This window comes from Mustela putorius, unplaced genomic scaffold (assembly GCF_011764305.1).
Source record: "Mustela putorius furo isolate JIRA1106 unplaced genomic scaffold, ASM1176430v1.1 tig00003898_pilon_pilon_pilon, whole genome shotgun sequence".
Lineage (NCBI taxonomy): Eukaryota > Metazoa > Chordata > Mammalia > Carnivora > Mustelidae > Mustela > Mustela putorius.
Window position 1 is genome coordinate 5,311,199 of NW_025422047.1, and position 12,189 is coordinate 5,323,387.

Here is a 12,189-nt window from a genome sequence, read left to right on the forward strand (position 1 = left end):
GCAAAGATGAGGTAAGTCTAGATAATGATACTCCCCGACACTGGCATTGCTATTGCCATTACCAAAGATTCAGAATCTAATTATGTTATCTTTGTGGCTTCACTAGCCAAGAAAAAGGCAGTTGAGAAGAGGAAAAATAAAAAAGTGACTCCAATGCTATCCTAGGCACAACCAAGACACAAGAAGTGAAATTTCTATGAAGCTATTCTTATTATAGTTAATGACATCTCTTTTCATTTTTCTATCCTTTTAAAAAATTATCAATATAATGTATCCAGATTCCAAACTGCCAGAAAATTCAAATAATCAGAATTTTCTCTAGAATGTACAGTGATTGTTACTTGTCATCACCATGACACTGAAGTGCTATTTGATTTTTAGACCAGAAAACTTCTATGTCATGTTCAGAGTAGTTTTTCCCCATCTTCTAATTCTATAAAAAAAAAATTAGTTCATATGTGATACCATGGACTTAATTATCTAAAATATACAAATAACCAGAGACCCCCCCCATTCTCTTACAGTTATAATGAGGAAGATTTTACACAAATTCATCATAATTACTTTAGTATTGATTGTTAGATATGAACAAATAACTATGTTATCCTTATTTGGAGAAACATGCAGCTGAATGGACCTAGAGGAAAACATTGTCCACGCTGACAGGTCTCCCTTTCAATTCAGGGCAACTATTAATTTCAAGCACACCCATCATGCTGCCCAGCAGCCACCGTGCATTTCCCTAGTCCATTTACAGTCCTCGGGCTAGGATTCCATATGTTGTTCTCTCTCCTCATACTTCCAGCGCCTCCTCCCCCATCTTCACTCTCAGCTCCTGACCTTGATTTCTATTTCACTGAGAAAATAGAAACAATCCACAAGTTCCCACCAACACCTCCACCCGCCCACTAGCATCTGGGCCCTATATGCTGCTTTTTCTCCTGTTACCAAGGATGAACTGTCCGTGTTCCCATCCAAGGCTGAACCCTTCACTTGATCACTAGATCCCAGTCCTTTTATGACACATTATTTCTCTCATCTGGGTTGCCCTCCAGCTACTAGTTCATATTTCCTTTCTTCGTTATAGCCATTCCTCTGAAGAATTATCTACACTTATATCTCTAAACCTTATTCTATCATTCTCTCTAGAACCCCCTTTAATCAAACTTTTGCGTCTTCCAAGCACCAAAACTGCTCTGTAATCAGTGGTGTCCTCATTATTAATCCACTGGTCCATTTCTTAATTTGACTCCTCCATAATGTTTAACACCATTGTTCACTTTCTCCTTCTGGGAATACTTCATTGTCTTCAGGACCTCACACTCTCGTGGTTTTCCTCCCACATCCAAGCCTTCTTTGCACATTTCTTCTGATTTCTCAACCTGTCGACATTGGGTCCCTTCGGATTCAGCCCTCTTTTCATATAGATTCACTCTTAGTAATTTCATTTATCCTCATGGTTTAAAACTCTATCCATATATTGATGACTCCTAAGTGTCTGTCTTCAGCCTAGATCTCTCCCCCACCTTCTAGTACTGGATTGCCCAACTGCCTACTCAACATCTTCACTTGGATGTCTAATGGGCATCTCTAATTTAATGTTTGATCTCCCTCATAAAAGATTTAACTCCCCATTCAGCCCTCCTCTTTTTGCTCCGATGAAGGAGTCAACCTGGATCCCTATTCTTGTCTTCCAGCTTGGTCCAAAAGCAACATCTGTCAGGTCTATCTCCAAAGTGTATTCAGAATCTGATGACATCTCACCTTTGCTACTGCTTCCTCCCCAACCCAATTGTTCTCCTGAATTGTTTCAAAAACCTCGTGAGTGGGCTCCCTTGCTCTCCTGTAGTCTATTTTCATAGGAGCCAGAGACCTAAGTCTTTACATCGGCCCACAAGGTCATGCACAATCTACCTAGCCCTCTGACCTCATTTCCTATGACTCTCCTCACTCTTGCTTTAGTAACATGGTTTTCCTGTGGTTTGTGCAACACACCAGGCACATTCCCTCCTAAAGACCTTTCACTTGTTCCCTCTGCTCTTCCCCAGCTATCACCATGACTCATTTCCCTGCCTCTCAGATCTCTGCACAGATGTCACCTGTTCATGAGGCATTTCCTGACCATCCTGCTTAAAATTGCAACCTGCCCTCTCCAGCAACACACCCGATCACTTTTACCTGCTTTATGTTTCATCTCAGCACTTATCATCATCTGCCATATCATATATTTTGTTTATCTGACTAGGGATTAGACTGTACTTATCCTCACTGTAACTGTAGATGCCGGATGTTAAATTTTCCTCTGGTGTCCTTGCTTTTGTCTCTCTTGCTATCTTCAGGTTTCCCTAGGGACTTCTTGAATATCATCTGAGATGCACAGTTCTTTCAGTTGTTATTATAAAGGAACCCTACTGATGTGGTGTAGAAGTATGGGGAAAGCATTCTGTAGTCCTCTTATTAGCCCTGGGTCTTGAGTGAGATCGTGCCCCTGGGCTGTGACCTTCACAAGTACTTCCCTTTGTTTTGTTTTGTTTTTCCCCCTTAGGTCAGATAGGAAGGGTGTTAGAATTGGTTATTTCTTTTCCACTAGGTTGTAAAACTCCAGTAAACCAGACTCTGGTAACATAGTTTCTCTGGGGGCAAGCCTTGTTAAGAAAAACAGAATGCCCTGGGCATATTTCAGAATGGCTACTTTCTCCCTCCCTCTCTGGGAAACACAAGGGGATTTTTCTGATCTTTGTGAGGACCTGATAGGGCTCCTGGAGGGAAAAGTCACAGAAGAGGGGGGACTTACCGAAGACTGAGCCCCAGTGAAGTTTTTCTCTCTCAGTCTTGTCCACACTGAGCCTCCAGCTATTTGTCGATTACAGATCCTGATTTCCTATCCTAGCTTGGCTCAGGGAGTTTTCCATTCCTGGGCTTCTGATTCTTTGTATCTGCCTGTTTGCCTCTCTGATTCTGAGAATAAAGGTTTGCCCTATGACCTCAATTCTCTGATCACTCTATGAAGATTTGCTGTTTTTTAATTTGTTCAGCTTTTTCCTTATGCGGAGGAGAGAGAGAGCTCCCAAGCTCTTTACACGCTGGAACAGAAACCAGAACTCCATATTATGTATTTTATTCATTTATTTGTATTTATTGTCCTTACCTACTAGAGTGTAAGTTCTATACCGGCAGGGATTTATGCTTGATTTGTTCACTGCTGTAACCTCAGTGCTTAGAACAGTACCTGACACATAGTAGTCCCAGTAGTTTCTAGCACAGAAATTTCTTATTTGGGATTATGGAACAAGGGCCTTCACCTATACATCCCTCTGCCTGGAAAGCTTTTTTCCATCCTCCACTTTCCTTTTTGCCTGGTTAACTCCTCTACATTAAAGTGTCGGTTTCGATGTCAGTTGCTCAGGAAAAACTTTCCTGACCTTCATTCTGGTTGAGGATCATAGGCGCTCATAACCCTGTTATTCCCTATCACACTTATAGTAATTAAATAATTATATAATCATCTATTTAATATTTGTATCCATCACAAGATTATAAGTTCTTTAAAGGGAGGAACTATGTCTCCTCTACTTACTTGAATATAATTGACACCCAACAGACTGTTCAATACAAATCAGATGTGTAGTCGCTAACTGTTACAAGAATAAAGGCAACAGACCTTGAAAAATAGTATGGAGGTTCCTCAAAACATTGAAAATAGAGCTACCCTGTGACCCAGCAATTGCCCTACTGGGTACTTATTCCAAAGATACTAATGTAGTGATCTGAAGGGGCACCTGCACCTAATGTTTATAGCGGCAATGTCCACAATAGCCAAACTATGGAAAGAGCCCAGATGTCCATTGACAGACGAATGGATAAAGAAGATGTGGTATATATATACAACAGAATACTACTCAGCCCTCAAAAAATTGGAATCTTGCCATTTGCAATGACATGGATGGAAAATAGGGTATTATGCTAAGCAAAGTAAGTCAATCAGAGAAAGACAATTATCATATGATCTCACTGATATGTGGAATTTAAAAAACAAGGCAGAGGATCATAAGGGAAGAAAGGAAAAAATGAAACAAGATGAAACCAGAGAGGGAGGAAAACCATAAGACTCTTAATCATAGGAAACAAACTGAGGGTTGCTGGTGGGGGGGTGGGGTGGAGGGTGATGTGGTGTAGAAGTATGGGGATGGACAGTGGGGAGGGTATGTGTTGTACCGAGCACTGGGTGTTGTATAGACTGATGAATCACAGACCTGTACCCCTGAAACAAATAATACATTGTATGTTAGTTAATTGAATTTAAATTTCAAAAGTGCTTAGTAGCATTTGTCTTGACAAGATAACCGTTATCACTGCTACTTAACAAATTGCCCCAAAACTTGGTGCCTTAAAGACAATAATACTCATATATTTTCTATCACGGTTTCTATGGTCAGGAATTTGGGAGTGGCTTAGCCAAGTGGTCTGGTTGGGGGTCACTCATGGGATCACAGTCAAGACATCAGCCAGGGCCACAGCTATCCAAAGGCTTGGGTGGGGCAGAAGAATGCACTTCCATGATCGATCTCTCCCGTGGCTGGCAATTTCGTGCTGGCTGTAGGTAGGCGGTCTTGGTCCTTCCCCATGGGGGCCTCTTGCAAGGTTACTTGGATATTCTCACATCATGACAACTAACCTCCCCAGAGTGGACCATCCAAGAGAGAGCAAATGGAATTGGTACTGTTTTTTTAATGATCTAGCCTTGAAGTCCCAAATTATGACTTCTGCCACATTCTGTTGTTTCAAGGAAGCCCCTACCTATGGCCCACATGTAACTGACTGAGACTTAGACTCTCCACCTTTCCAAGGAATTGTGTCAAAGGATTTGTGGACATACTTTAAAACCAGCATGTAACCAAAGAACAAGTTAATGAATAAGAGGATGAGGAAAAATTTGATGTAGTGGCTCTACATAAGTTTTCCTAGTTTCAGAATAGAGAAGGAAAAATAACTGCAGTAGTTTGAGAGCAATGTAGTAAAGAATCAAACAGTGCATTAATATCTGGAGAGATTACTTAATATCAACATAGATACAGAGGTGTAATGTTTATAAATGTTTCTCTACCTGCAAATATGTTAGGAAAAGTTACCAAATCCTAAAAGGTTAAAGACCAACAGCCAGTGCAGCACTGCAAAATACGTACATATAATCAACGGATAAGGTAACAAATGAAATAGCAGCAAAATAATAGCACCTTCCATCCTTGCAGGGATTACAATAACTATAAATGTCTGAAAAGAAAATCTTCAGTCTATCCATGCATTGTTGGGTTTTTGAGTGGAGGGCCAGGAACACATAGCATTACCTTCTTTGCCAATTCATATCAGCCAAATATCTGATCCTAGGACTAGAGAATTAAGCAGATAAAGTACAAGGTTAGAAGTTGAAAAGGAATAAATTACATAATCTACTGTAACAGCATTATTGTATATATTGCCAGGCAGAACTTTAGCACAAGCCAAGATCTCTAAACCGCTTTCTATGGAGAAATGGATCTCAGTATCTTAGTTCTTTTCCAGCTCAGGGATATAATATCTGTCTGCTAAAAACCCCTCTTTAGTTTTAATTGACTGTGCTGTCTTCCTCCCTTCCTTTCCTGGGCCATTTTGAGAACGGAAGAATGGTTTGCAGATCACATAAATAATACATGGCCAAAACCACATAAGGAGTATGTGCATATAAGAAATGGTGGTAATTCATGATGGATTAAAAAAAAAGTTTAAAAAATACGTGTGTGTGTGCATGTGTAATTCTTTTTCATCTAAATTCCTCCCAAATGAAGAGTCCACAGAAGCGACTTTTCAAAATATTTTATTTATTATTTATTTTTGAGGAGAGGAGCAGAAGGAGAGGGAGAGAGAGAATCTTCTGCAGGCTCTATGCCCAGCACAGAGCCCACATGGGGCTCAATCTCACAACCCTGAGATTGACCTGAGCTGAAATCAAGTCAAATGCTTAATCAGCCAAGCCATCAAGTGCTCTTACTTTTGTCTTCTCTCTCTGACTTATTTCACTTAACATAACACCCTCTAGGTCCATCCATGCTTTTGCAAATGGCAAGATTTCATTACTTTTTATGCCTGAATAATATTTCATTATATATATATATATATATATATATACCACATCTTCTTTATCCATTCATCTATCAGTGAACACCTGGGCTGCTTCCATGTCTTAGCTATTATAACTAATGCTGCAATAAATGTAAGGGTACATATATCTTTTCAAATTAGTGTTTTTGTGTTTTTGCGGGGGAGTAAATAAACAGTAGTAGTATTACTGTATCATATGGTGACATATTTTTAATTTTTTGAGAAAACTCCATACTATTTCCACAATGGCTGTACCAATGTACATTCTCACCAACAGTGTATGAGTGTTCCTTTTTCCCCACATGCTCGCCAACACTTGTTACTTTTTGTGTTTAATTCTAGACGTTCTGACTTGTTAAATGTGGTATCTCATTGTGATTTTGATTTGCGTTTTGCTGATTAGAGATGTTGAGCATCTTTTCATGTGTCTACTGGCCATCTGTATGTCTTCTTTGGAGAAATGTCTGTTCATGTCTTCTGCCCATTTTAAAAAAAATTTTATTTATTTATTTATTTATTTATTTATTTGACAGAGAGCAACACAGCAAGAAAGGGAATACAAGCAGGGTGAGTGGGAGATGGAGAAGCAGGCTTCCTGCTGAGCAGGGCATCAGAATCAGCTGGCAAACTTACCGCTCGCTCTGACTTCATACTTCTGACTTCAACAGAAGTCAGATCTCTTAAAGAGGAGGCATAGGTATTTGTACTTTCAGCAAAACATCCAAGTGACTCTCACAAAGTCATGTGCAAGGCTCACTGGTCAAAATCGGCTGCCCAAGCGTGCCCACCGCTGTGCCTTATCTTGCTGTCGATGGAATATTCCACAGCAAGACACAGGTTTCAGCCATTCTCCCACATAAATGAATACCCATCAAAAACTAGTACTTTGGTTTTCATTCCTTCAGCAAGTATTTCCTAAACTCCTACCACATGCACTGTGATGGGTGTCAGCTCAGAGCAAAGAATAAAGCAGATAGGATCTCTTCCATCACTGGGCTTAAAATCCTGTGCTGGAAGGAGGGGCAGTGGTACATTAAGCAAATAATCACTAATAGATTGTGGGAATAAAGGAAAACAGGGCATTTGAGAAAGTATTATTAGTGCTTCATATATTCATGAAGCATGAACGTGATCAGAGAAGACCTATGTTAGGAAATGACATTCCATCTGAGATTTAAATAGTGGGTACCAATTGGCCATATGGACAATCCAAGAGCTATTAACAGGGGGTCCATGAACCCTGCTACAGCAATAAGTTTCACTTCTTACACACCCTTGTTCTCAAATGTAGTTTCAGGTCCACCGAGCAGTGTGCCTCAAAGCAGCATAGGAAAAGAACACTCTGACTCAGAAAGGAGTCCGTTGGACTGGGGGGCTCCATTAAGAAATCCCATTCCTAGAAGCTTATTTAGTTATTATCTGTTTCCAATCTGGGGCTCTAGTAATCAGATTTTACATAATTTGATCTAAAACAATGGTTCTCAATCTTGGCTGTACACTGGAATCTCCTGGGGACCTTTTAACAAAAACTCCTGATGGGCTGGCCTCACTCCTAGAAATTCTGATTTAATTGTCTGGGGTGTAGTCTGGACATGAGGATTTTCTAAAGCTCCCCAGATGATTCGAACATGTAAACAATTTTGAGAATCACTATTTAAAGGAGAAACAAACAAACAAAGTCTGAATTGATAAACAAGGAAAGTCAATGAACAGTTAAGATAATCTGTATGTTTTGCGTATCTCTGTTAGAAAGCAAAGAATAGCCAGTAAAATTGAACCTAAAGTCACTAGCACACTAAACACTAATGACGAGCTCACTGGCTTTCTACTTCACATAATAAATAACTTTCTCTGCCCTTGATCCATTTTTTAAAAAGATTTTATTTATTTATTTGACAGAGAGATACACACTGAGAGAGGGAACACAAGCACAGGGAGTGGGAGAGGGAGAAGCAGGCCTCCCACTGAGCAGGGAGCCAGACGCAGGGCTCAATCCCAGAACCCTGGGATCATGATCCGAGCCCAAGGCAGATGCTTATTTGACTGAGCCACCCAGGCACCCCATTTTTATGGGCTAACCCTTTATGCCAAGGATTTTGTGTGCTGGACTAAAGAAAAAGATGTCAAGGTAGGTTAAGAATATCTCATCCCTCAGAAAATTTGAAGTCCATTCAGAAAGACAGAACTAACATCCACAAAATAATTAAATGGACACAGTTCCAGGTGTTAGCTGAGACAACAACAGTTCAAAAGATGGGAGAAAAGGTTGGGCAGATCAAAAAGCCCAAAAGACATGGGACCTAAATGATCTCAGAAAAAGGAGAAGGAATAAGGCCAGGCAAGGGAGTAAGAATAACCATGGAAGAAAAAAGAGAACAGGAAAGAAACCTGCCTTCCTGCCCTCGGAGTGGGAGTTTGGAGTAGGAAGAGATCAGCTTTCTCTCCAGTTGAAGTTGGCCAACAACCAACAGCCATCATCACATTCTGTTCTTCAGAGAACCGATCTTTTTAGGCATCTCCCCTCGTAGTGAAGAAGACTGTTTTTGTTTTTTTTTTTTTTTCATTTTACTCTATCAGAAAAGGAATGAAGCTTTGATTTCTGAACGCTTTGATGTCAACTGCCAGGTTTTACAATTTTTAGTTCCTCAAAGGTCTTCCAGTCTTACTGTCACAGAGAGATAAAATGGTTTTTCAAATTTTAATGGTATATTTTGGTCACTCAGGTACAAGTTTCTCCAGATTTAACACCTAAAGAGAAACTAAATCACAATTATATTTTAGGGTGGATTTATACCAGGCACTGTGGGAAGTACTGTGCATACATTATCTCATTTAATTTTTACACCATTTCATTAGGAAACAGTTATCCCCATTTTTTAAAAAAGATTTATCCATTTATTTGAGAGAGAGAGAGAGAGATAATGGGTCAGAGGAAGAGTGAGAGAGAGAGAATCTCAAGCAGACGCCCCGCTGAGTGGGAAGCCCGCCATGGGGCTGGATCTCATCACCCACAAGATCACAACCTAAGCTGAAATCATGAGTCAGACACTTAACCAAATAAGCCCATCTCCATTTTTTCAGATGAAAACTATGAAGTGCATAGATTGCAAGCAAGTGACATAGTAAGTGGTAGAGTCTGGACTTTGACCCAAGTCTACTTTATTCCAGTGTTTAACATGTCGGTACTGTCTTTTGCAAATTTTGTAACAGAAGAAATTAAGGTTATTGATACTACTTTATTACACCTAAAATCTCATGATCTCTGTACAGGAGAACCACCTGGGGTATTCTTAAGCTATAGAAGCTTGGATCCCACCTCAGAACTACTGAATAAGAACAACTATGGAGACTGGAAATCTATAATATTTTCTAAGGACCACAGGTGATAATAATGCACAGCCTAGACAGAGAATCACAGTCCTGCTCAGCAGCAAGAGCTGGGAAACGTTTGTGTGGCCTAAATGCTACCTCCCGTGTTTCTATGCTGCTCTGCTCAGGGCTCTCCACCTAGAAATAAGTGTAGCACTTTCCTATTGAAACTGCTGGGAACAACCATGAGGAGGAAAACAAAGATGATGATAACTGATAGACGCAAGTTTGATAGGATACTCTCTCTGCCTTGGAGGAGCTCAACCAATCCCAAATCTGGGGAACTTACAAAACATCACCGTTTCTAGTCAGCAGCAGTTGATGGCATTGTTGCGTTCTCCCAAAAGTATTAAAACCTATTACACCAACCCTATTTGTGGTTTGCAAATGTGCTTTTGTAGATGAAGCCTGTCCTAAATGAACCCAGTTGCCAGCTTCAGTTGTGTTAGTACTGGTGTTCCCCCTTTCTCAAAAATGATTAAAGTCAGTACTCGTAGAGGTCAGATGCTCAACACCACTACAGAAAACATGCTTTGGAAAATATTTGGGCATCATCAAAGAAAGACAGTCTTGTTAATCATGATCTCAACAGCTTTGAATGTTTTTACAACCGGCATGTGATTGTTGTAGGCGAAGGGGTTTGAGGGTAACCATGGAGGGCTGGGAGAGCCAGAAGGGGCTCTTTAGAATGCTTGGAAATACAGTAGGATAGGTAAGTCTGGGTCAGTCCTTTATACTTGTGCCGGGAAGAAATTAATATTCATGTTATTCAGAGGATCATTCCAAAACAACTATTCTTAACGAAGTTTTCTTTCATTTAGGGCAAAAGACCAGCACTCAAGGGCTATCTATGTGAAATGAGACCTAGAAAGGAAACCGCATTTTTTTATCTTCCTTAAGGACTGAGCCACTAAGTAGAAGGCAAACTGGAATTAGGCTTCATAAGCTTTATAGGGCATCTGTCAATCATTTTCTTGATTATGGCCTATTTGAAGCCCCATGCTAATCTGTTGTTTCATGAGCAATTAAAAATCACCAAGAAATGTACTGGTGTTGAGTCCTTTGACATTTCCTAAGTATAAATGCAAGAGAATATAAATGATAAGTCAACTTCTGGAGATAGAAGTTTTACGTATCATTAGATCTTATGTAACAACTTATAACTGTCCAGGCTTTCAAAAATAGACAAGGAGACAGCAATTAAAAAACATCTTGAGAACACATAAACTCAATCCAAGCAATAAAATTAAGGCCATAAATTTATTTGCCTACCAGCCCCTGCATATTCATTTGTTATTACAAATGGTTTAATATAGACAGGGAGGGCAACCTACCTAACATCCCCATAGTCTATGATTCCCTGGAAAGTGGCAATTATCGGTGGCAATTAGCACAGAGTGAAAGTGGAAGAGAGCAATTAACATCATAATTTCAATTGCTTTATCAAATCAGGATGGCAAACAGATTTTTTTAGTGGTTAGTTTTATGCCATTAGAGCCTATTGCCTTTGAGGAGAACAAATGGTTGGAACTTACTCTTGGAGCAATCTCACGGCATCAAAACATCTCAAAAGCATCAACTGAAAAATGGTCATGTACTTAGTGGAGGAAAACTTAGAATAGCAAGGTATGGGAAATCTCCTCAGTAGGTAGAACAGTTTTATACAAATATCTTTGAGACCAAAGGCTTGCAGGGATCTGTCAGATGTTGGTGGTGTGGAGTGCTGCTGCTAGGTAGAGGATCAGCTGCGCATTAACTGCTTCAGAACATCACTGTGCCAAGACTCTGTCTTCGTAAATTGTGATTCTTTGTTCTCAGTGAATGGGACAGGCTCACTTTGCAAAGGTGAAGAAAGGCAAAAGGCTAAGTGATGTAACCTTTTTTTTTTTAAAGTGAATTCCTTATTTTACCCCTTAGTTCTGGGTTTATGAATCATAAGATAGTCCATCTGGAAGGGACCTTGAAGACCATCCAGCAAGCCCTTCATTTTACAGGTGAGGAAACCCAGACCCAGGGGACTTAAGTGGCTAGCTCAAGGCAATATTCCTAGCTCACTGATGAACTTCTGGGTATATCATCAGTGTCCCCTCTTATTCAAGAGAACAGAGACAGATTTCCCTTTCAGAGTCTACTAATTGGAAATTCTTTGAGGTTAACACTAGCTTTATTTATTTATTTTTTTTTCCGGAGGTGCTAAACCCATTGGTCATTCCCATATTAATGCCTTGAGTGCTTTAGAAAGGCAAGGTTGAGATATTTCTATGCAGATGTGAAAGGGAGGTTTGTTTGAAACTATGCAGAGGGGAGTAGAGAGCCTCTGTCTCCAATGTAGGAGATTTGCTGAACTGGCCATCACATTTGAAAATGTCTGTCTCTAGGTCCTAACTTACCACTTGTATGACCTTAAGAAAGTTACTTGATGTCTCTGAGCCTTGATTTCCTCATCTATATAATCAGGATACTAACAATTACTTCCAAGGTTGTTATAAAAGTAGATTTCAAGTTGTTAAGTAAATTGGGAAAATAATGAAACAAAATGCCTAGATGTCAGCTCCCTTTTATGCTCCTTTTCAGTTATCACTGCCACTTCCAGAAAGTTCTAATAAAATCAAAGTGGTTTTTACACCACTGGGCTCAAGTTTCTTTATCCATAAAATAGAGATAAGATACCCAACTTCATTGTGA